The 25,684-nt window shown below is 43.4% G+C and overlaps 1 protein-coding gene across 1 annotated transcript in view; it reads left to right on the top strand.

Moving 5' to 3' along the window:
• Positions 1-25,684, top strand: part of NGEF (neuronal guanine nucleotide exchange factor) — a 113,144-nt gene that overhangs the window by 41,504 nt on the left and 45,956 nt on the right. The window lies entirely within an intron of this gene.

The raw sequence follows: 25,684 nt of genomic DNA, 5'->3' as shown, positions 1-25,684 counted from the left end.
AGCAAGTAGCATGAATTTTTTGGTTTCCCAGTGCATATAAAAGTTATGTTTGGGCTTCCCTGGTGGCGCAGTAGTTGAGAGTCTGCCTGCTGATGCAGGGGACGCGGGTTCGTGCCCCAGTCTGGGAAGATCCCACGTGCCGTGGGGCAGCTGGGCCCATGAGCCATGGCCGCTGAGCCTGCGTGTCTGGAGCCTGTGCTCCGCAACGGGAGAGGCCACAACAGTGAGAGGCCCGCGTACCGCAAAAAAAAAAAAAGAAAAGAAAAAAAGAACTCCACCCAAAAGACTTCCAGCTAGGGGCCAGGTGGACCAGAAAGTGGCTGCAGAAACGTGGGGCGTCATAAGTGGCCAGCTTGAGAGCTTTGCACATGCCCCAAAACTGCAGTCAGAGACCCCTGGCAAGGTATCTCTGAGGAGCCCCTACAATTGCCCCACCTGAGGGCCCAAAGTGCAGGTAAGGGGACAGGGAGAAGACAGAGCATGAAGCAGAGGCTTCCCAGCTGTGGGAGGCCTGGATGGGAAGGAGTTGGAGTTTTGAAATAGCTTTCAGGTGCACTTTTTATACCCAGAAAAAGAGGCCATTTGTTTATAAGCTAAGAGTGACTGGAAAAACTTTGCATGTGGTCTGCCTGAGATTTCACCCAAGGTTGGGCAGGCAGTACCAACCCACAGAGCAGGCTGAAGTGGGGAGTCGAGGGGAAGATGAGAGCCCTTTCTGTCTGCTCCCCACTGAGTCAGTCTGGCTCACAGAAGTCGCCTGTGCTTCCTTCCGTCTTGGGCTTAGTGAGGACAGAGGTTTGGGGGAGCATATCTAGGTCAGTCTCAGGAGTCCCAATGTGACACTTGTTTCTATTATGTTTTCTGACCTGGATTTCTATGGTCAGGCAGGTCACAACATACTTATGGAAAAGCTTTCTAGTCAAAACCTCCTGCTGGGCTGTCAGGCTCCCACAGCTTTGAGTTACTGCTTTTATAGGTAAAGTTCCAAATATGAGTTTCTCCTGGGAAACGTTACCATTCGACAGTTAATGAACCACCACAACCATATTTGCTTGACATGAGACATCTGCGGTACTGTTGGTGCGTGCCATCCATCCCCTTCCACTCACTACTCCTCATTTCACCAGCACCGTGGCATGCAGAGGCTCAGATCTTTATTTGTGTAAAGTAATTTAATCTCTGCTCTTGCCCACATCTGTTGTGTCCCTATCTTTATATACTGTGTGCCTCATGTAAAGTGCCACGGTTGACTCTGAGCATCTCTTGTTCAGTTTCCATGGTCACTTTCCCAATGCTGTTAGCCATCCATTCCTGTTGAAATCCCCTTTGCTCTAAGCCAGGAAAATAATTCTCTACCTCCTTGCTGATTTGTGTGTATAAATGCAAGATTCTGATCTAAATTTGACCCCCCACACACAAAAAAAGGAAAAAAAGAGAACCCTACATTGTACAAAGACTGGAAGCAATTGAAGAAGGACTAGAGTGTTATGCTGGGCCCCAAATATTTTACCCCTCTTTTCTGCAATTGTCACTATAGTAAATGTTTTCATAAAGGCAATTTTAATAGTACTTATTAAAGGAAATTTTACAACAAGATGTATAAATCTTGGATATATAGCTTGATGAATGCGTTAGTCAGCTTGGGCTGTCATAACAAAATGCCATAGACTGATGCTTAGACAACAGAAATTTGTTTCTCACAGTTCTGGAGGCCAGACGTCCTAGATCAAGGTACCAGCATGGTTGGGTTCTGGCTCGCAGACAGCCACCTTCTTGCTGTGTCTTCACACAGTGGAGAGGGAAAGTGAGCTCTGGTCTTTTCCTCTTCGTGGGGCCCCACCATCCCAAAGACCCCATCTCCAAATACCATCACACTGGGGGTTAGGGCTTCAACATATGAATTTGGGTCGGGGTGGGTGGATACAATTCACTCCACAGACATGAACGTTTACATACATATACACCCACTTGACCATCAACCAGACCAATATCTAGAACATTAGCCATGAAGCTAAGACCTTTTTCCTGTTAATACCCATCCCTCTCAGACCGAACTATCTTCTGATTTCTATCACCGTTAGATTAATTTTGCTCTCATTAACTTCATAAAAATGGGATCACACAGTGTGTCATCTATAGTGTCTTTCTTTGCTCAACATAATATTTGAGATTCATCAACGTGTGTCTATCAGATTGTTCTTTTTATTGCTGAGAAGTATGACCACAATTTGCTTATCCATCCTTCTGTTGATGACTATTTGGATTATTTCTAGTTTCAACTAATATAAAGTTGCTACGAATGTTCTTAGACAAGTCTTTTTGTGGATGTATGTACTCATTTCTCCAGAGTGTGTACTTAGGAGTGGAAGTGTTGGGTCTTAGGATAGGTGTTTATTTAATGTTATTAGAAACAGTCAAGTGATTTCTCAAAATGATTGACTATTTTACACTGCTACTTTACACTCCTATCAGCAAGATATCAAAGTTCTGGTTGCTCTAGATCCTCACCAAGCTTGGAATTGTCAATCTTTGTAACTGTATCCACTCTAATATATTGTGGTTTCTCACTGTGATTTTAATCTGCATTTCCCCAATGACTCATGATGTTGAGTACCTTTTCATATGTTTGTTGGCCATTCATGTATCTTCTTCTGTGAAGTTCTTATCCAACTCTTTTGCCCATTTATTATTTTTTTAATTTGTAGGATTCCTTATGTATCTTGACCACAAATCCTTGGTCAGATAAATGAATTGCAAATATGTTCTACCAGTCTGTGGCTTGTCTTTTAATTTTCCTGTTTTTTAAAGAGCAGAAATTTTGACGAAGACTAACATCAATTTTTTTCCTTTTATTGTTTGCCCTTTTCCATTCTAAGAAAGATTTAACTACTTCAAAGATAGTGTCCTATGCTTTTCGTATGGATGTTTTATACTTTTAGCTTTCACATGTAGGTCTATGGTCCATATGGATATCCAGTTGCTCTGCAATCATTTATTAAAAAGACCTTCTGTTTCCCCTGATGAACTGCATTGGTGTTTGGTTTGGTTTTGATTTTGTTTTTCCGAAAATCCACTGACTGCAGACACACGGGTCTTTTCTGGACTTCTATTCCGTTTCATTGATCTAATTGTCTTTCCTTATGCCAATATTACACTGCTTAAATACTGTAGCTTTATGCTAAGTTTTAAAATCTGGTAGCGTAAACCCTCCTACTTTGTTCTTTTTTAAGACTGTCTTGGCTATTTTAAGTCCTTTGCATTTCCATATAAATTTTAGAATCAGTTTGTCAATTTATATTCTGAAAAAAAGTCTGCTAGGATTTTGGTTAAGATTGCATTATCTCTATAGACAAATTTGGAGATTATTGACACCTGAAGATTGAACAATTTAAGGTACCAATCTATGAACATGTCCTAATTTTCCATTTATTTAGATACTCCTTAAATTAATCCAGCAATAATTTTATAGTATACTATAGAAGATTTACACATTATATTTGTTCCTATACATTGAATGGTTTTCATTCTGTTTTAAATGTCTGTGTTTTGCAATTTCATTTTTCAATTGTTTATTGGTAGTATGTATAAATACAATTAATTTCTGCATGTTCGCCCAGTATCCTGTGACCTTGATGAGTTCAACTGTAGTTCTGCTTGTATATTCCTTTGGATTCTCCACACACACAATCCTGTCTTCTGTGAATAAAGATAGTTTTAATTCTTTCTTTCCAATCTTCATGCCTTCTATTTGTTTTTTCTTGTCTTATTGCACTGGTGAGGACTTCCATTATGATATTGAAAGAAGTAGTGAGAGTAGGAATCCTTACCTCATTCCCTGGTCACAGTTGTTTTGATTGCAAAGATCAGAGCCTACTCAAATTTGTTCAAGTAAAAGAGGCATGTGGTAAGGATGCTGGAATCCCAAAGAAACCAAATAAAAGAGATGAAGCTCAACTCTATAGGAAGGGAAAAGCCATCAGGAGAGCCACTTTCTCCTTTTCTCAGGGGCCATGGGGCCCACTCCTCTCTGCTCTGTGGACTGCTTTATTCTCCTGCTCTCTTCTCAGACCAGCTTCTCCTGTTTGTCACATTGCACATGACCCAAAATGGCAGCCATAGCCGATATGACCTTTCAGCTTGGCTCTCCACGGCCATTGTGGATTTTTGTGTCTCTAAGACAGAATTTCTAAGGAAAAAAATTCTGGTTGGCCATTCTTGGGTCAGGTGTTTAGCTCTGGACCAATCAGCTAAAAGAACAGGAGGCAGGATTAATGAGGTCATTCCCACTTCAGAGGAAACTGTGTTGGGGAGAATCTTTGAGAAGTATGTTAAGGAGAGCCAGGCACCCAAAATGTATCTCATGTAATTAGAGTCCGGGCTTCCCACATGAGGGAATGCCAAAGGGGTCTTGGCTGAGGTGAGAAGCAGCAGAATGGAAGTTAGAGCAGTAGGGGCTGGAGGCTAGATTAGAGGATTAATGTCTTCTGAGACCCAGATGGCCAAGGAACCAGTCCTCCATTTTCTAGAAGTTTGGGTGGTGCTGATATGAAGCATGTGATGTTCTTCTTAGTGGTCAGTGCCTATCCCCAGAGGTTCTAGGATTGTCTGCAGCTCACCCAAGGGTGTCCTGCAAGTCCTCTTCCATACGCCCACAAGCAGGGGGTTCATGGTGCTGCTGGGCAGTGCAGCAGGAGGGGAACACAATTACTATAGACAGATGTGCTAGCAAGAGGAGCACAGGAAGGGAACTAACGTCTGTTGAGGGTCTTTATGTGTATGACTGCTTTAAATTCTCTTACATTATTCCCATCTCACAGATTGGAACACTAAGACTCAAAGTTAGTAAGTGGCCTGAGGTGGCACAGCTAGTAAGAGAGCCAGACCAGGAACCCAGAGGCTTAGACTCAACACCCCATCATCTCCCACTTCCCAGGCTGCCCTGGATGGAGGTATTGCCAGGGTAAACTTGGCTGTGAGAAGGAGGGTGTTACTGTTAAGCTGCCCACAGCGGGCAAAGCCCAGTGGCACCCCCAGTCCGTCACCAGATTTGTCCCTTAAGGGTCCTCTCAAGTCAAGATGTTATAAGTTAGGTCTTTACTATAGATGTAATGTCCCAGAAATCATTTCATATCATAAAAGTACCAAATTGATAAATATAGATACACACATATGAGAAAAGAACTCAAACATGTGCTTTGATGAATTGACATTTCTATATAAAATTAAACTACATTATAAATTTTCACACAGGGCAATTTTTCTGCATGAAATGAGCGGCTGATGCTTCTTAAAATATTTGTCCACTGATCTTCCGACTGAAAATGCCTTTGTCTTCTCCTGGCAGTGCCCTGAGGGAATCGCGGGAGTTTCTAATTGTTCCAAGGATTGTCAGCCTGTATTAAGCGTTAGAGTCACCCCAGGGTTAACACTCGCAGGGCAGCCAGGGGCAGCCTCACTCCGTGTTAACAGCTCTGCTCTACTTGCTGCAGCCAAACCTTCCTCATTATTAACTATTGTGACTATTATCCCTGGATCCATCTCCAAAATGATCATTGCCATGAAATCCCTCACTGCCATTAAAGGCTCGTGCACGGCACTGTGAGTCTCTGAAGGCTGATACGAGGGAGGGACCGGTTTCCATATTGGAAAGTGTATATGTTTCCATGGAAATATACAAGTGCCATGTATTGTAACCCTGGGGGCAGCTTGTCAGATGTTCATAAATGCTAGTTTGGGTTGTCACTAGGAAAGCCTCACAGTCTTTACAATCCGTAAACACAAGAAACAAAGGTTGAGTCACTGCAGATTGGCGGCTGCCTCTTTGATTCAAGGAAGCTGCTTTGGGTTTTGCCATTAGTCAGTCATTTGGGGCAATACAGGAGCTGAAGAAATGCAGCCTGACTCTCATCAGCCTCTAGAGCTACCAGTTTATAAGAAACACAGGAGCGAGAGGAACCAGTAAAACACGCTGCAGTCGCAATCAACAAAATCCAGACGAGACCGATGACGCAATTTCTCAACATAGCACAAGGAGAAAACGAGAAAGTGAAGCAGCGATTCAAAGGTTCTCAGGGAAAAAACAAGGAAGTGAGGTAGCGATTCGGAGGTTCTCAAGCAACATCGACCAACGGCAACACATAGACCTTACTTGAATCCTGATTCAAACACTGTGTCCCTTTTCTGGAATGGAAAGTTTCAAAGACGATCAGGGAAATTTGAACATGGATCAGATGTTTGATGATACTAAGAAATTATTAATTTTTTAAGGCATGTTAAAGGTATTATGGCTATTTTTAAAGTCCTTTTCTTTTAGAGATACATTCTGAAATATTTTGGATGAAACGGATATGATGTCTGGGATTCGCTTCAAAATAATGCAGGCCCAGGAAGGCGTGGGTAGGAGTAGGGATGAAAGAAGATAAGCCATGAGGTGGTTAGGAATCCACCTGCCAATGCAGGGGACACGGGTTCAAGCTCTGGTCCAGGAAGAACCCACATGCCGCAGAGCAACTAAGCCCGTGCACCACAACTTCTGAGCCTGCGCTCTAGAGCCTGTGAGCCATAACTACTGAAGCCCGTGTGCCTAGAGCCTAGGCTCCACGACAAAGACAAGCCACCACAATGAGAAGCCCGCGCACTGCAATGAAAAGTAGCTCCCGCTTGCTGCAACTAGAGAAAGCCCACACACAGCAACGAAGACCCAACGCAGCCAAAAATAAATAAATAAATTTTAAAAATTAAAGGGACTTCCCTGGTGGCGCAGTGGTTGGGAATCCACCTGTCAATGCAGGGAACATGGGTTCGAGCCCTGGTCCGTGAATATCCCACGGCCACAGAGCAACTAAGCCCGTACGCCACAACTACTGAGCCTGTGCTCTGGAGCCCGCAAGCCACAACTACTGAGCCTGAGTGCCACAACTGCTGAGCCCGCGTGCCACAGCTACTGAAGCCTGAGCGCCTACAGCCCCTGCTCCACAACAAGAGAGGCCACTGCAACGAGAAGCCCGTGCACCGCAACAAAGAGTAGCCCCCCTAAAAAAAAAAAAAAAGAGTAGCCCCCGCTCGCCGCGACTAGAGAAAGCCTGCGTGCAGCAACAAAGAGCCAACCCAGCCAAAAGTAAATAATCAATAAATAAATTTATTTAAAAAAAAAGAAGATAAGCCATGAGTCTTTAACTGTTGAGCTGGTGATAGGTATTTGGGTAGTTCATTATACTTTTCTGTCTACTTTAGTGTATGTTTGAAATTTTCCATAATAAAAAGCTGACTTATTATATTTTTTGAGAGCTTATTTTTTCAAAAATAAACAGGCAGGAGTGGAAGTAGAGAAGCCCTTCAGGCCCCACCCCAATCCCCCTGCCTGTGTCCTCTTTTCCAGGAGGTTGGGCAGAATCATCAACCCCTACCAATGATCATGGTGGTCTACGGGACGTCGACTGCAGGCTCCCTGAAGGCAGGACCAGGCCAAGTTTTGTTCCCCCTGAGCACTTAGCACACGCCTGACTCACCAGTGCTCAGTATTTGCAGAGGCAGGGAGGCTCCCTGGGCAGAGGTTGCAGCCTGGGAACTTGACGACCCTTTGAAGGCACACCTGTGCAAACTAGTCCAGTCGTGGCCCAGGACTGCTCAGACCAAGGCTCTCACAAAGCCAGGTCACAGTGGCACCGGGATAGGTAAATACCGCAGTCCTGGCAGGAATGCAGCAGCTCTAACGCGGAAGGGTTTGCCTGCCCCAGCTGCCTTCTGGAGATAACCCACTTCTCCAGCTCCTCCAGTGAGACAGGAGACCCAGTACCCTCAACAATAAAAATGCAAACGGAGCATCATCAGTTAACTTCCTCTCCGGCAATCCCTCTACCTGGGCACTGGCTGAGCCCGGGAGTGCCCACCCCTTCTGTGCAACGTGAACTAAGGACACTGCCACGCTCAAAGGATCTCAGGCCACTTGGACGTGGTGACTGAAGAGGTTTAGATGTTCTGTCTCTGAAATTGTTTCTATTCTTAGACTGTCTCAGAACAAATATAACTGTGACTATGCAGCTAATTTCATATATTTTTGACAGCTCTATCTTATTTTCAGCAGTGCTAAACTTTTCTTCCCTTTGGGAAGTTGAAGGACTGTGTTCCCCACCTCCCCACCAGGTCTTGACACGGGCTGCAGGGCAAGTGGCTCTTTCAGGGTGACCTTGGGATGGGCATGACCCCCAGCTCTCCCTCCTCCTGTTCTGCCCAGAGGTGACCAGACAAAGGCTCAGGAACTTGCAAAGGACTCAGATCTTAAGGGATTAAGTGGACAGTCTCTTGGACTTGCTAACTCCTTTAACATTTGAAACAACAATTATAGTAATAATAATAGGCATGGGGCAGAGCTTGACACGTAGGTGTTTGTTTTTCTTGCCTGCATGGCGTGCAGCTTTCGGGATCTTATTTCCCTGACCAGGAATTGAACCTGCACCCCCTGCAGTGGAAGTGCAGAGTCTTAACCACTGGACTGCCAGGGAAGCCCCTGATGCATGGGTTTTACCTATGTAATTATACCTTTGGTGTTTTAAGCTGTTGACATCTTCTGACTTGTTAAGTTGTCCTTTTAGGTTACTTTTGCCTTAATTGGGTTATTCTAGTTTATTTTACGTATCATTCTTTTAATTTTTAGGCTTCACCTTCCTTCTTATTCTCCCTCTATTTAAATCACCTTTTAAATGTTTTCCTTTAGATTTTACCTTTATAATTACTTCCACTAATAAAATCCAGCGCTTCTGGCTTTGCTCTAGTATCAAATCCTCCCCTGAACCCCGCCACTTTATTTTGTTTTTAACTTAACTGTTTAACTCCCTAAGCTTCTGGGGCGTTGTAGGTCTTAACTTATTGCTTTATTTCTTATTTCTTTTTAAGCTATAATGTTTTATATGTCCTTTTGTTTTGTTTGCTTGACTGTTTACAACCATAACTTTTCAATAACTTAATTTTGTTCTTAAATTATTATTTTATTGGTTCTACCCCTTATGCATAATGTTAATTTTTCTGTTTCTTTTGTTTGTCATAAATCTGTATCTTATTGGTTGTATTTTTCTCTAATTCTTTAGAATTCTTTTATTTATTTATTTATTTATAAAATTTACTTATTTTTGGCTGCATTGGGTCTTTGTTGCTGTGCACGGGCTTTTTCTCTAGTTTCGGCCAGCAGGGGCTACCTCTTCGTGGCAGTTCACGGGCCTCCCATTGCGGTGGCCTCTCTTGTTGTGGAGCACGGGCTCTAGGCGTGCGGGCTTCAGTAGTTGTGGCTCGCGGGCTCTAGAGCGCAGGCTCGGTAGTTGTGGCGCACGGGTCTAGCTGCTCCTCGGCATGTGGGATCTTCCCGGACCAGGGCTCGAACTCACGTCCCCTGCATTGGCAGGTGGATTCTTAACCACTGCACCACCAGGGAAGCCCTTGAATTCTTTTCTTTTTTCTTTTTTTAAATTAATTTATTTGGCTGCTTCGGGTCTTAGTTGCAGCACGCGGGATCTTTAGTCGCAGCATGCGGACTCTCAGTTGCAGCATGTGGGATCTAGTTCCCTGACCAGAGATTGAACCCGGGCTCCCTGCACTGGGAGCAAGGAGTCTTAGCCACTGGACCACCAGGGAAGTTCCTCTTTTGAATTCGTAATTTCAAAAATTTTACCTCCTGGACTGTCCCTGGGGAGGATGTGGAAGCTGGGGCAGTGGATCCAGGAAACCTGTTTCTCTCACCTTCAAGACCCGCCCTGCTCTGACCTTAGGAGGCCCAGAAGGATCCTCATACAGGCAAGAGATCAGAGAAGTTCAGAGCGGGGCTTGAGTCCTGGGTTGTCCTCATTCCAGCATGTGGTTTGGAGTAAATAAATCCTCACTCCTCCCAAGCCTCAGTCACCTCATACTATAGAGGAAAAGAGCTGAGTTTGAGACCAGAAAACACGCGGACAGGGTGGAGCTCATACAAGCAAACAGTAAACTGCATCTGTCTTTGGGAGGGATCAGAGAGTACATACAGTGTGATTTCATGTTGGTAAAATTCAAAAACCTGCCAAACTAAACAAGGTGGACAAAATCTGAATCTAATCGTAGAAAACCCAAATCAAGAAAGAGTCTACAGAATAATTGGCCTGAAATCATTGTCAAGGTTACAAATGGCAAAGACTGAGGAACCATTCCAGCCTGAAGGAAACCAAAGCAGCTAGACAGCTAGACACACTGAATGAGTCTGGACTGGATCTTTCTGCCGTGAAGGACATTATTGGGACAACAGATGAAATCTGAATGGAGTCTGAACATTAGTTGGCAATAGTGTATCCAAGTTAACTTTCTGATTTTGGTGATATTTTGGTTATATAGGAGTTGGTCCTTGGTTGTAGAAAATACAGACTAAACAGTATTTGGGGATGATAGGACATCGGTCAACAACTGACCCTCCAATAGTTCAGTAAAAGTTAAAAAGATAAAAAGGTTCTTTGTACTGTACTTTGTACTGTACTGTACTTACAACTTTTGAGATTCTTTCAAAATGTAAGAAAAATTTTTAAATATCTTGAGCCTTGGAAAATAAAGGCCGCAGGCTCTTGATCTAGATTCGCAAGTTTGACTCTGGCTCCATTATTTACTAGGTGTGAAAGCAAGTTACTCAGGCTTGCTTTGCCTCAATTTACGCATCTTTAAATTGGGGATGATAGCAATGCTTAACTCACTGGAGGCACGATGAAGAAAACTAAGTTAATATCTATAAAGTGCTGAGAACAATGATCAATAGCGAACATGCATTTCCTGTTCATCTCAAGGATTTAAAAGTGCTCTCACTTCAAGGCCTTTGCACCTGCTGCTCCCACATCAACCACTGTTGCCTGGATACTTTCTATTCATCCTTCAGGCCTCACTTAGCTTCTTCCAGAAAGCCCTCCCTGACCCTCCATCCCTCCGTCCCACTTCCTGCCTCAGGCTGCATTAGAAACTCCTCTCTCGAGCTCCCATAGTACCGTGTACTATCCCCATCATAGGTATTAATTTATAATTTCCTGATGACTTATCTTTTCTATCAGATGATACTTAGCTCAAGGCATCTTTGTTCATGGTCATATCCTCAGGCCTAAGATAGTTAATGAATGAATGAATGAATGATCTGGTTGCACGCCTCCCCTGTCATAGATTTGAGAATGAAGCATCCTTTGTTTGAGGATGTGATTCCAGGCCCCAAGTCTGGAGGGCACCATTCACACTGTCATCTATGTAAAAGGGACCCCTGGAGTTGGGCAGTGCACAGCCTGAGCTGCTGTACATGGCAGCCCTGAGGACAAATCAACAGTTGCCTTCATAGATGATCTGTTCTGTTACCCATATACCAGTAGGAAGAATGAATCATTTTTATGGTTAGCTGCTCTAAAACAAAAATCATTACTTTGGCAGATGCTTCACCCTGCAAACCAGAGGAATCCATTGATTTATGTGTTCTGTCATTTAATGAATACTTATTGAGCACCTCCACTGTTCTGAGTGCTGATTTCTATCAGAAAACTCCTTATTTGGTGACTCAGGGGAACATTTAGCAACCACTTCCCTGAAAACTTCCCAGAAAGCCTCAGTGCCCTAAAGCCTATGGTCCAGAAGCCTATTGTTGGGCTTTAGTTGTGTGGTTCTGGCGCATTCCTTCTTGGAAAGGTTTCCAGGCCCCAATCACTTCAACTCATGCTCCATGGAAAGAACTGTGACCTTGACTACGTGTCCTGGAGCATCCACAGAACAGCTCTTCCAAGGAAGATTCTGGCTCTGGGCAGATCACTGAGAAGTTTGTGCCACTTCATTTTCATAAGAGGATGTATGTCAACTATCCTCTGGCCTGATTTATCACTGTTTGTTTCTCATTCATTCATTTTGAGCACATTGGTCACGTAGGAGTAGCAGTCTCAGATTTAAACCATCAATACCAAGAGGTGGATACACCAATCCCTTTTCAAAGGGAGATTGATCAAGCCAATTGATTATGTTGCCAAGATTTTCCAGCAAAAAGATGGCAAAGTCAGAAAATACAAACCCCCAACATGTTGTTTGGCAAATAATACTATTTCCTTGTAGAAAGTGACCCATGAAGTTAACTAATCTACTATTGGAAAAACATAGTAATCACTGTGAGAATAATCAATAAAACGGTACTAGATGCAATGATAGATCATCTCCCAGAAATCCTGGAACTCTTAGGTTGGCTAGTAGGTAAAGCAGTGTACAAGAAAAAAGCAAATGCCAAGCAGCAGAAAAGGTTCTGAAATTTAATAAGTATCACCCTGCTCCACAGACTCATGAGGAATCAATTAAATCAATGGAAGAACGTATGGACAACATTTAAAACAGTACTTGCCACATAGGAGGTGCTTGATAAATGTCTGCTGGAATTTGAATAGCTTGAATTTCCTCTGCAATTCTTATACGTATTAACATTTCTTAGATTACATGGTTCTTAGGTGTTGTCCTTGGATTTATATTCATATTTCCAGTTTCCATTAGCATTACTCTGGCTTTATTTTTTATTTTACTTTTAAATTTATTTATTTTATTTATTTATTTTTGGCTGTGTTGGGTCTTCGTTGCTGCACGTGGGCTTTCTCTAGTTGCAGCGAGCAGGGGCTGCTCTTCGTTGCGGTGCGCAGGCTTCTCATTTTGGTGGCTTGTCTTATTGCAGAGCACAGGATCTAGGCGTGCAGGCTTCAGTAGTTGTGGCACGTGGGCTCAGTAGTTGTGGCTTGTGGGCTCTAGAGCGCGGGCTCAGTAGTCGTGGTGCACGGGCTTAGTTGCTCCGCAGCATGTGGGATCTTCCCAGACCAGGGCTCGAACCCGTGTCCGCTGCATTGGCAGGCGGATTCTTAACCACTGTGCCACCAGGGAAGTCCGACTGGCTTTATTTTTAAAGAGCTGCCTTAATCACCATGCAGAACACACAGGTTCCAGGTCCTTGCCTGAGGTGTGAGCCCCAGCCTGTCACCAACAGAACCCTCCTGGTGGCAGCTGAAGGTTTTGCGGCCCTTTTACCCTTTGGTAACCTGGATTTTGTCCCTGGACGGCACCAGGCCCTCACAGGGCTCTGTGCTTTCCCTCCACCTTTCAACTGTAGCAGCAAAGCCTCCACTAAACCTCACTTCAATGTCCTGCCTCTGGCTTATGGTATAAGTCAGCCACAGACAGACAAATACTGTATGTTTTCACTCATGTGACATCTAAAAAATAAACAAATGGACAAAACAGAAACAGACTCACAGATACAGAGAGCAAAGTAGTGGTTGCCAGTGGGGAGAGGGGGAGGGACAAGATGGGGGAAAGGGATTAAGAGACACAAACCACTGGATATAAAATAAATAAGATACAAGGATGTAATGCACAGCACAGAGAATATAGCCAATATTTTATAACAACTTTAATGGAGTTTAATGGAGCATAATCTGTAAAACTATTGAAGTACTATGTTGTACACCTGAAACTAGTATTGTGAATCAACTACACTTGAAGTTTAAAAACGGAGATACCATAAAACACTGCCACTCAAAACTTCCCGTCACACTGACTACAGCAATACCATTGAGCAAGTCATCTTTCACACAAGAAGCCATGGGAGTGGGCTTCCCTGGTGGCGCAGTGGTTGAGAGTCCGCCTGCCGATGCAGGGGACACGGGTTCGTGCCCCGGTCCGGGAGGATCCCATGTGCCGCAGAGCGGCTGGGCCCGTGAGCCATGGCCGCTGAGCCTGCGCGTCCGGAGCCTGTGCTCTGCAACGGGAGAGGCCACAACAGTGAGAGGCCCGAGTACCACAAAAAAAAAAAAAAAAAAAAAAAGAATCCATGGAGAAATGACTTCTTTCGCCTATAAACAATGTACGAGGATTTCCACTGCACGTAAGGGAATTGGGGGGTGACGGGTGGGGTACGCCGGCTAGAGAGAGAAAAGAGCAAGTGATGTGGCCCTCGGCACCCTGGTGGCACCAAGGGCAGGCAGCACGCAGCGCCCTGGAAGGGAGTGTCAGACCTCCCCCCTTGCTTTTCTCCTCTCTGATGTGGGTAACTGGCACTGCCTGTCTCCTAAACCCTGACACTGCCAGCCATGCAACTATAAAACCTCCAGATTAAGATCTTGACTCCACACTGTAGGATAATCACATGCTCTATTTCGGCCAAGTTTAATTACTATGCCGGGAGTCAGGTCTTTCCAGGTTGCAAAGTCACATGCCAGCCAAGACAAGGCCATCACACCTGGCCTGGGGAGACATGTAAGAACCTGTGTGTGAGCCAAGGAGATGAGATGCTGGATTTGGGTTCAAGGCGGAACAGCAAATCACAGGTAATTCATTTTACAGAGTCTGCTACATCTAAAGAGGGCCACAGGAAGTGCCTGGGATGATGCATGTGTGGAAAACCCCGTGCTGCCGGAGGGTAACTCCTGGTCAACCAGAGAGGGCTAAAGGGACAGCAGCTTCGGCAGAAAGGACCCAGTGTCTGTTCACTTTGCAGTCTTTGCTTTGGCGAGTGTCAAACACACAATGGGACAGCGACACTGGTTGTCCTCAGAATTTTCTGGCAAAAAGCTGAAGGAATGTGGGGTATTCCTCCTCCAAGACACCCAGTGACCCCACTGCCCAGTATTCATGGCCTCCTACTGAGTGTGGGCTGGACTTCATGACCACTTCTAACTGATAGGAAGGCTTAAAGGCATGTGAATTAGAGTCAAGGTCATAAAAGGCAGCAGGCATTAGTCTCTCCCTCTTGTGGATCACTCACTCTGGGGAAACCAGCTTCCATGTCATGAGGACACTGGGTAGCCCAAGAAAGGCCCACATGGCAGCAGCTGGACCGCATCCCCGTGAAAGAAACATGTGCTTCCTGGCCCAGGAGAGAATAAATGTTGCTGTAAGCTGCAAAGTCATGGGGCCATTTGTTACATGGCAATAGATAACTAATACATTGGGAACATTCTATAAACTGCGCTAGAAGGTAAAGTCTACCCATATATACAATATGCTGGGCAGAATGCTTGGCATCATATCCCTCTGACCCCATCTGCCTTCCTCCTGTTCCCCTGCCACCTGGGACACTACACACACACACACACACACACACACACACACACACAGGGCCCTCACAGCCCTCAGGCATTGACTGACATCACAGTATAAAATTCCAGCTTCCTTGTGACCGAGGGGCAGTTAATGTCCCACACCCCTGTGGGGGCAGCTGAGACTGGGACTCTGCCTGAAACCCTCTGCTTGGCATTTCTTCTCCCTGTCCTGCTTCTCCACTCCCTCACTCGTTTCTCCTGGGAGCTCCTCCTTAAGGAGTCATCTGCACTTGAATCTTTATCTCAAGGGAATCTGACCTAGGATACCCCATATTAAAACACTGCCTCCTTGAAAAAAGAAAAATAAAGATGCCAAGTCTTAACTGAAATTTCCCCTTAAAGTTATCAGATTCTTAAAGAAATTCTTCCATTCCCATAATTAAGATAACTTTTAAACAAAGAAAATCTGTTTACAACTTTAAGTGTACCATTTATCCAGTAATTTTTCAAGAAGTATTTACTAGGCCTCTATGATGGGTAAGTCAATAAAATAAATCCTTCAGCAACTATAGATGAAATAATGGGCCCTCAACGAGCATCTTTTCGGAAACCATCAGTGTAATATTATCAGCATGGTGTTGTCTGTCGTTTTGGGGCTTGCACATAATGACCATTTAAAGTCAATAACATACAGTATTTGTTTTTCTCTTTCTGACTTACTTCACTCTGTATGACAGACTCTAGGTCCATCCACCTCACTACAAATAACTCAATTTTGTTTCTTTTTATGGCTGAGTAATATTCCATTGTATATATGTGCCACATCTTCTTTATCCATTCATCTGTCAGTGGACACTTAGGTTGCTTCCATGTACTGGCTATTGTAAACAGAGCTGTAATGAACATTTTGGTACATGACTCTTTTTGAATTATGGTTTTCTCAGGGTATATGCCCAGTAGTGGCATTGCTAGGTCGTATGGTAGTTCTATTTTTAGTTTTTTAAGGAACCTCCATACTGTTCTCCACAGTGGCTGTATCAATTTACATTCCCACCAGCAGTGCAAGAGTGTTCCCTTTTCTCCATATCCTCTCCAGCATTTATTGTTTGTAGAGTTTTTGATGATGGCCATTCTGACTGGTGTGAGATGATATCTCATTGTAGTTTTGATTTGCATTTCTTTAATGATTAATGATGTTGAGCATTCTTTCATGTGTTTGTTGGCAGTCTGTATATCTTCTTTGGAGAAATGTCTATTTAGGTCTTCTGCCCATTTTTGGATTGGGTTGTTTGTTTTTTTGTTATTGAGCTGCATGAGCGGCTTGTAGATTTTGGAGATTAATCCTTTGTCAGTTGCTTCATTTGCAAATATTTTCCCCCATTCTGAGGGTTGTCTTTTGGTCTTGTTGCTAACACATATACATGGAATCTAAGAAAAAAAAATGTCATGAAGAACCTAGGGGTAAGACAGGAATAAAGACACAGACCTACTAGAGAATGGACTTGAGGCTATGCGGAGGGGGAAGGGTAAGCTGTGACAAAGTGAGAGAGAGGCATGGACATATATACACTACCAAACGTAAGGTAGATAGCTAGTGGGAAGCAGCCGCATAGCACAGGGAGATCAGCTCGGTGCTTTGTGACCACCTAGAGGGGTGGGATAGGGAGGGTGGGAGGGAGGGAGACGCAAGAGGGAAGAGATATGGGAACATATGTATATGTATAGCTGATTCACTTTGTTGTAAAGCAGAAACTAACACACCATTGTAAAGCAATTATACTCCAACAAAGATGTTAAAAAAAAACAAATATATTTAATGCTCCATCTATTCTACAGAAAGAATATAGATAACAATTTTTAAAATCAATATATTTTGGCCTAACTCTGCAAAGAAATAAATAGCAAGTAATTTGTAAAAATAAATAAATAAATAAATAAAAATGAAGTCAATAACGAGCAGCTGCGTGTTGGACGCTCCAGCGGGTGCCGCGGCCTAGTCGTCTGCAGGGGCGTAGAGTGTGGATGCTCTGCACTCGCTCGTGGAATCAATTACTGGACACTTGGCAGCGGATACACGTTTGTCAGCTGTTCTTCCTTTTTTTCTGAAGCATGTGGTGAAATCAATCATCTGTTGGTGAAACTGACTGAACCAGCAGACAAGGCAAGTCTGGTTTTGATGGTGACAGTTTCAGAACAAACTGTCTCAGAGGAGGGCAGGGGGATAGGCAGTGGTGAGGGGACCTCCTGGAAGTAACCTGAGGTCACAGCAACTGTCAGGACTAAGAGCCTCCCCTGACCCTCTCCTTGCCCTGCTGGCCGTGGAACAGCACGCGTCCATGGAGAGAGGTCCTGCCCCCTTGGTTGTCCTTTCTGTAAAATCGGAATACAGCTCTTCTAGCCAGGCCTTCCTCTGCTCCCCCAGACGCTCATCTCCTAACACCCTGCCCCACACCCCAGTGGGAAAGTGGAGCCAGGAATCCCGGGACGGCGTGTCAAGGGAGAGTGGCTGCAGGGCCAACCCCACTGCCCGTCCCTCGGCAGCCCCGGCAGCCCCGCTGATACTTCCACTCACACATATCATAGAACTGTTCTTCTCCTACAAAATGGGCCACGTTTTTTAAATTAATGAATTTGTTTGTTTAATTTTTGGGGCCGTGCTGTGCAGCTTGCAGGATCTTATTTCCCCAACCAGGGATTGAACCCGGGCCCTCAGCACTGAGAGCTCAAGAGTCCTAACCACTGGACAGACAGGGAATTCCCAGGCTACGTTTTTTAAAAAACGTATACAAACAACACAGCTCACTGAATTTACAAATCCATTGGAAAACCATAGAAACCCTAAAATTAAGACAAGCAAAAGAGGGCTTCCCTGGTGGTGCAGTGATTAAGAATCCACCTGCCAACGCAGGGGACACAGGTTTGAACCCTGGTCCGGGAAGATCCCACATGCCGCAGAGCAACTAAGCCCGTGAGCCACAACTACTGAGCCTGCGCTCTAGAGCCCGCAAGCCTGCACTCTAGAGCCCACGAGGCACAACTACTGAGCCTGCTCTAGAGCCCGCGAGCCACAACTACTGAAGCCCGTGCACCTAGAGCCCGTGCTCTGCAACAAGAGAGGCCACCGCAATGAGGAGCCCCCGCACAGCACTGAAGAGTAGCCCCTGCTGGCCGCAACTAGAGAAAGCCCATGCGTAGCAACAAAGACACAATGCAGCCAAAAATAAATAAATTAAATAAATTAATTAAAAAAAAAAAAACAAGCAAAAGAAAAACATTACTGAACCAGGCTGGGTTCGCCCCACACACAGCAAGCCAAAACGCTGAGGCTCCGAGGTTTGCTGCAAGGAGAGGGTGTATAAAGAAGAATCATGGGCCGACACATGTGGGGAGCATGGGAAGCACCGGGAGTGTGCGAGAGTGGGGAAAGGAAATTGGGAAAAGGTGCAGTCATCATCACCCTGCTCAGGTGTAACTAAGCTACAGGCCTCTACACGTTCAACAATGGAGGCTCTTAGCACGATCTGAGGGTGGGGTTTTCAGTCCTCTGACGTCAAAGGGTCACCCATTTGCTCGTGCCCAGTTGGAGGGTCAGTGGTCCTATCCAGTCTTAACCAGCCCAGCTCTAACCAGATGCGGCTGACTTTCAGCTCAGCTCAAACTAGAGGCAGCTGACTCCAAGTTCCTCGAAAACAACTCAGGCAAACATTTCACTGTTTAGGCTAAGTGCCATTTGGAAGACATGCAAGTCTTAAAATGACCTTAATTACTGAAGGCAGGTGAAATGGATTTGACTAATAATTACTCAGTTTCAAAAAGATTATTCACAAAAGAAAAATACAAAACCATCATAAACACACACAAAAAACCAACTTCACTAGTAAAGAAAAAAAATGCGAAACAGAACAAGGTTTCATTTTTCATGTACCAAATTGACACGTTGCTTAAAATTCAAATATTGAATACCGGAAAGGGTACAGAGAGAGACACTGGTTGGGTGTAAACTGGCATGACCTTTTGTAATTTCATGAAATATGTGAAAAGCAATAAAAATCTTCTTAATATTGACCAAGAGTCTATCCTAAAAAAATGATCAGAAATCAGACAAAGGTATTTATCACTGAGCTACTTACACTTCATTGTGTCAGATGCCTGTTGAGCAGGTACGATGGTCCAGGCTTTGCTCTAGGTACCAGGGAGTCAGTAGCGGACACAGGAGACCAAAAGCTCTGCCTTCCTGGGGCTCCCATTCCGGGAGGGTCTCCCACGCTTGGCAAGGTGACTGGCAAAGGCCACCTCATTCCCTCAGCCTTTATACCATCCCTAACTCAATATTCTATACTTTACATCCGACTGCATTTAAAATTGATTGTTAATACGGTTTTTTAAACCAAATGCGCCCTTTCTCTAAATACTTCTTTTCCTTTCCCCCAACTTCTTATAAAGAAAGAAATTTAACCTACAGATATACCCTCAACCTAGACCTCCTAAATGATTAACACCTTGCATATGTGTATTCTCTTTCTCCCTCTTCTGTTTCCACTAAACCATAGGAAAGTAAATTGCAGGCATCAAACACTTCACCCCTAAATATCCAGTGCAAAGCTTCTAGGAATCAGTATTCTTCGACATGATCACAATGCCATTATCACACCTAAAAAGATTCACAATCATTCCATAATCTACCTACTAGCCAGTCTATATTCAACTTTCTTGCAACTGTCCCCAATATGTCTGTTTTCTTTTCTTTCTTTTTTTTTTTTGGTGGCTCTGCTGAGTGGCTTACGGGATCTCAGTTCCCTGACCAGGGATTGAACCCCGGGCCACGGCAGTGAAAGCTCCAAGTCCTAACCCCTGGACCACCAGGGAATTCCCCACAAAATGTCTTTTACAGCTGGGATTTGTGAATAAAGGTCTAATTAAATTCTGAGCACTGCATTTGTCAGATGCTCTCTTTAGACTCCTATAACCTCAACACTCTCCCCATTTTTTTCCATGACTGACTTTGCGAAAATCCAGGCTTATCAATGGCAGAATGGCCCCCCTTGTGTGTCTGACTGCTTCCTTGGGCAGACTTTTAACCTGTTCCTTTACCCCCTATATTTTCTTTAAACTGAAAGTTAGGGCTAGACACTGGGTTACATTCAGGTTAAACATTTTTAGCAAGAATGCATCTAGGTGGTGTGTACTTCAAACTGCACCCCATCAAGGGGCACTAATGTCAGCTGGCCTGCTATTCCTGAGGCTAAGTTTGATCATTTGGTTAATTCAGGAGCTGCCAGACTGCTCCGAAGTAAAGGTACAATTTTTCCTTTCGCAACTAATAGGTTACCTGGAAAGTGATAGTGTGAGAACAGGTAAACACCCTCTTTCCTATTAATCTTTCACTCAGTGGCTTTTAACATCCATTAATGATCCTTCCTGTAACAACCATGACACTGGAAATTGTAAAATGACAATGTTCTGTTACTCCTCCACTTGTATTAGTCGATATTCTTCTGTGACGAAGACTCTCCTTTGTTTTTGGTTCTCCTTTGTTTCTGAGTTTCACTATGGATTCATGGTGGTTGACTGTTGTTGTTGAATTCAACATGTCGGGTGAATCCATTACTGTCACTAATTTGGCCAGTAAGAGCCCCTTTAAGATGGCTATTATGTCCCTTGGACACATTCCTTCATATCCTCGAGTATTTCCTTACTTTCTGACACAGGAAGATACTTTATATAATTTCTACATCCCAGACCTGAAGTCAACCATTTCTCCAAGGAGCCCTAGTTTGAGTGCAGAATGATACTCAGAAACCAAGATCTTCAGGCTGTATGTGCTCCTTCCTACTGGAAGACCATCGCTTCTAGGACTTTTCAGTGGACAGAGCGAGGAAACGTGTTTGTGCTTATGCGTGTGTGCATGCATGTGTGTTCATAGGGACACCTTCAATTCCAACCTGACATACAGCATTTCTCCTCTCTCTCCCTATTCCATATTTTCATCTCCGTTTTCTAACAGTGAGGCCCTTGGGTCTCAACATCAATGTGTTATAGGATAATGCTCTATTCTACAAATACTCAAAGAAGAATTTCACAATTAATCTACCTATACCATAACCAATAACAAATCTACTATATTAGTTTCCTAAGGCACTGCGACAAACTACCACAAACTGGGTGGCTTAAGAACAACAGAACTTTGTTCTCTCACAGTCTTGGAGGCCAGAAGTCCAAAATCAAGGCAGGGCCACGCTCTCTCTGAAAGCTGCAGGGGAGAACCTGTCCCATGCCTCCCTCCTAGATTCTGGTGGTTGTTGGCAACACTTGGCGTTCCTTAGCTTGTAGATGCATCACTCCAATCTCTGCCAACGTCTTCACACAGTGTTCGCCTGTCTGTATGTCTGTGTCTCTGTGTCCAAATTTCCCTCTTCTTATAAAGACACCAGTTATTGGATTAGGGCTAATCAGTATGATATCATCTTAACGCCATTACATCTGCAAAGACCCTATTTCCAAATCAAGTCACATTCAAGGTACGAGGCATTAGGACCTCAACATATCTTTTCAGGGGACACAATTCAACCCGCCACACCTACAAAGTAAAATTTAAAATGTCTTTGCTTTTTTTTAGTCCTAGAATAGATCTCAGTAATGGCACAAAGACAGAGCACTACATTAAAAAGTTACTTGAATTTTTTTGTGTTGTTATATTATCAACTTGATAATTACTTAAGTTCATTTGTTTCAGTTTATTTTCAATTCTAGGGTTTGATTTCCCCCCCATACTTTTATATTTTTAAAAATTATTTGAATATGTAAAACATCTACATGGTTATATATTCAAAACTATATAAAAAGTACACTCAGAAAGGTCTTACTCTCTACCCCAGCTCTGGAAATAACCATCTTTACTGGTTTCTCTTCTTTCCTTCCCGTGTATCTCGTTTGGGATGGGGTGGGGTGGGGTGTGTAATTGTATGACTTCCTCTTCTTTAGTTCACAGACTGCATGTGCTCCTCCATACCTTGCTTCTTTCACGTAGCACTGGAAATCACTCCCTACCAGTTCAGAAACGCCTTCCTCATTCTCGATTCTGCTACGTAGGACTTCGTCGGGGTGACTATACCATGGTGTGGTCAACCAATCTTCTTTGGATGGCTATGTAGGTTGTTTCCAATATTTTGCTCTAAAACATAATGTCATGAAGAATGACCTTCGGCACATCTTATTTTGTATTTCAGGGCGTGTCTTCTGGGTAATTCTGAGAAATGGAATTGCTGGGTCAAAGGGGAAACGCGTGTTGTTTCAGTCCGACTGGGCCACTCTAACAAAATAGCATAGAGTGGGTGGCTTGCGAACAGCGAACACTTATTCCTCACAGTTCTGGAGGCTGGGAAAGCCAAGACCAAGACGAGGGATCTCTCTGGGGTCTCTTTTATAAGGGCACTAATCTCATTGATGAGGACTCCACGCTCCTGACCTAATCATCTTCCAAAAGCCCCACTTCTGGCACCTTGGGGGGTTAGGATTTCAGCATACGAATTTGCGGGGGACACAAACAGTCCATTGCACACATGTGGTTCTGTGAGTTAGGGTCAAATTCCTTTCCATATGAGGTTGGACAGTTCTGCTCTCCCATCAGCAATGCATAAGTGCCTGTTTGTCCTGAAGATTTTCAATTCGGTCATCACAGAAAATTTAGAGCACTCCATCTTTAAGACCCGCACACAGCTGGTGGAGATTCACAACATGTGAAGTGCTGAAACGAAGGCCTTAGGTTATAGAAGGGACACCATGTATTCTCAGATGCTCCCAACAGGAAGGAATTTTCCAGTTCAGTTCTATTGTTTCCCTGACTCACTGTGTCTAGGAGGCTTTCCTGTCTCCTGGTAAAAATCCTTCACTTCTTACAGAAAACACTCAACTGATGACAGGTTAGAGCCTCTTTCTTTTTAAAGAACAAATGCTAATTTCAAAGGGAAGAATGTATTTCTGGTGAGCTTCAGATCCTCCTCTGAGACCCCTTAGAAAAGACCCTCATGGTTAGGAAGAAAAGGGAGACTAATAAGGACCTTCTCTTTACCCTGAGCCTAACAGAGAAACAAGCCTCGAGATCCCACTGACACTGTGACAAATAAAAGCTACTCCAAGGGCTGAGCAACACTTTAGAAATAGCAATAATTTAGCATGCAGTCTTCACTGCGTGGAAAAAATGAGACATGGGTTTAAAATTAGGAAAAGAAGCATCAACCGGTCAGCTCAGGGGAGGGGTGAACAGTAAATAGGTAATGAAGCAAAAGTGAAATTTCACTTCTTTGCTGGTAAACTGACATTTCCCCCGGGGAAGGGATGGTACTTCAACTAACAGTGCACTCACCTGTTAAGGCAGTGGCAAGGAGAGGAAGTTTGTATTTAGTGGGTGAAAGGAAAGGGTTTGTAAATGTTTCTATGACTGTAATTTACCAAGCGCTGGGATGAGACCAAAAGAACGACTGTGCTTTCAAGCCTCCTCCACTCCACCTCCATTTGGTGACTATGTCTTCCAGGATGTACAAGGTCTCTGCAGGCACAGTGAGGGGGTGGACATCAATCAGGCTGAGTCCTGTCTCCATGAACAGTCCAGGAGGACAGAGAATTCATTCTCCAAGAAAATGATCACGCCTTAAAGACAACCTTGGTGAAGTGCTACAGGAGACCCTAAGTGAGTGAATACAGCCTGCCATGAGATAGGATGCAGGGTGGGCTTCATGGAGGAGGTGGCATTTGAGCCAGCCCAGGTGAGATATAGCCATGCAGGAGGGCAGGTAAAGGCTTGTGGTGTTAGGAGACCTGCCTTTGATGGGAGGCAGTCATTTCTTTGATGACTCCTTCCATGGGACAAGGACTTCAATGGAAAAGGAAAGAGCATTCTGGTTAGGAGTTGTTCACGTGGGTTTATGGAAGGAAAAGGGGAATTTCTGGAAAAGGGACTACTTTTACAACCAGGCAGATTAGAATATCAGGTAAGTGCTTTAATTTTAGAGATTGTCAGGAAGTAATCTACTGCAAAATTTGAATTTGTGATTCTTTGGAAACTGAAGAGCTTTTTAAAAGTTAGGTTTATGTAATGAATTGAGGTGTTTTCCCCCAAGTAAATCTAGAGAACACAAAATAGATAAGCCCCCTTTTTCAAATTCATCAGGATTCCCTATGGTTATGTGAACACTTTAAACTCATGTTCTAGATGTATGTGCATTAAGGGATTGATTTTTTTTAAGTAACTTATTTCCCCTTATTACATAAGTGACACATTTATTGCAAAAAAAATTTTTTTTGTTAAACACATATGAGTAAAGAGATGAAAATTCCCTCAGAATCTGACCAATCAACCACAAGTACTGTGAAATGTTTTTGGTGATCATTCTTCCAGTCCTTTTCAAATACATCTGTATGCTTGAAAGTCCATATATATAACTCTATTTACAAACAAAATAAGATCGTGCTACCATCCAGTTTGGGAATCTGCTTTTCTAGTCAATATATTATGGGCATCTGTCCAGATTATTAAAGATTTTCTAAATCATTTTAGTGATATTCCATTTTAGAGACATGTCATAATTTAAACAGTCGATTTCCTATTATTGGACTTTTAGGCTACTCCGAATATTTCACTGTTATAAATAACACTGTAATAAATATTTTTGCAGCTAATTTTTCACATGGATTCTTACAGTTCATTAGGATACATTCCTAGAATTAGAATCTCTTTGCCAAAGAGTATGAACATGTGCAGATTTATGATAAGGGTGTCAGAGTGCCCTCTAGAAAGGTGGCACCAATTCACACTCCCACCTCCAGAGGCAAACGACAGTTTCCAAGCCTTGGCTAACACTGGCTGATCATTTTTTAAACTCTTTGATTGCCGTGTATCTGCTGTGCTTTTGAAATATCGTGCTTTCTCTTTATTATAACACTCATTTGTTTGTTGTACACTGTGGTCACCAGTTCCCTTATTTTAGAGCCTTCCAAAATACCCAACAGTAATCAAAAGCTTTGAATTCCTGGGAAGAAAGGCATTTTCATCAACATGATGACAGGCAGTCAAGGACCTGGAACCAGGCACTTTGTCTGGTGGGACACCTCCTTTGTGCTCCTAACAGCTCTTGTCATAAAGTGACCAGCCTCTACCAAAGACATATGGGTCTTTTTATGAGACTCTAAATCCTTGAACATTTAGTCCTGGTGACTCAACACAAAACATTCTTTCTACTGGATGTTAAGGGCGAGGTGGTTTGCTTCGGTAGGAAATGAAAAGTTGTCATGCTACGTACTTCTTGTTAAGGAAAATATTTCTCTAAAATCCAATTATTTGCAATTTTCAAAGAACAATGTATGAACAACGTCTAGTTATTAATTTTGTTAACTGCATGCTTTTCCTTCAAGTATATTTTATTTATGAATGGACATATTTTTCTTTCTTGTTTCATATCTTAAATAGTTTTGCTACATTTGGTTAATAGTTAAGGCAATGCATTCTCCATTACAATAGCGAATGTATTTTAGCGTTAAATGTAGGCTTCCTAAATAATAATAATATCACTTTCTATTTGTATAGTATACTATAGTTTACAAAATGCTCTAATTAATATAGCACTAAATTAGATCTAGCTATATAGTTTGTA

The sequence above is a fragment of the Leucopleurus acutus genome, assembly GCF_964270905.1.
Source record: "Leucopleurus acutus genome assembly, chromosome: 6".
Taxonomy (NCBI): Eukaryota; Metazoa; Chordata; class Mammalia; order Artiodactyla; family Delphinidae; genus Leucopleurus; species Leucopleurus acutus.
The sequence above is the reverse complement of the archived record's forward strand: the minus strand, read 5'-3'. Positions and strand labels throughout refer to the sequence as shown.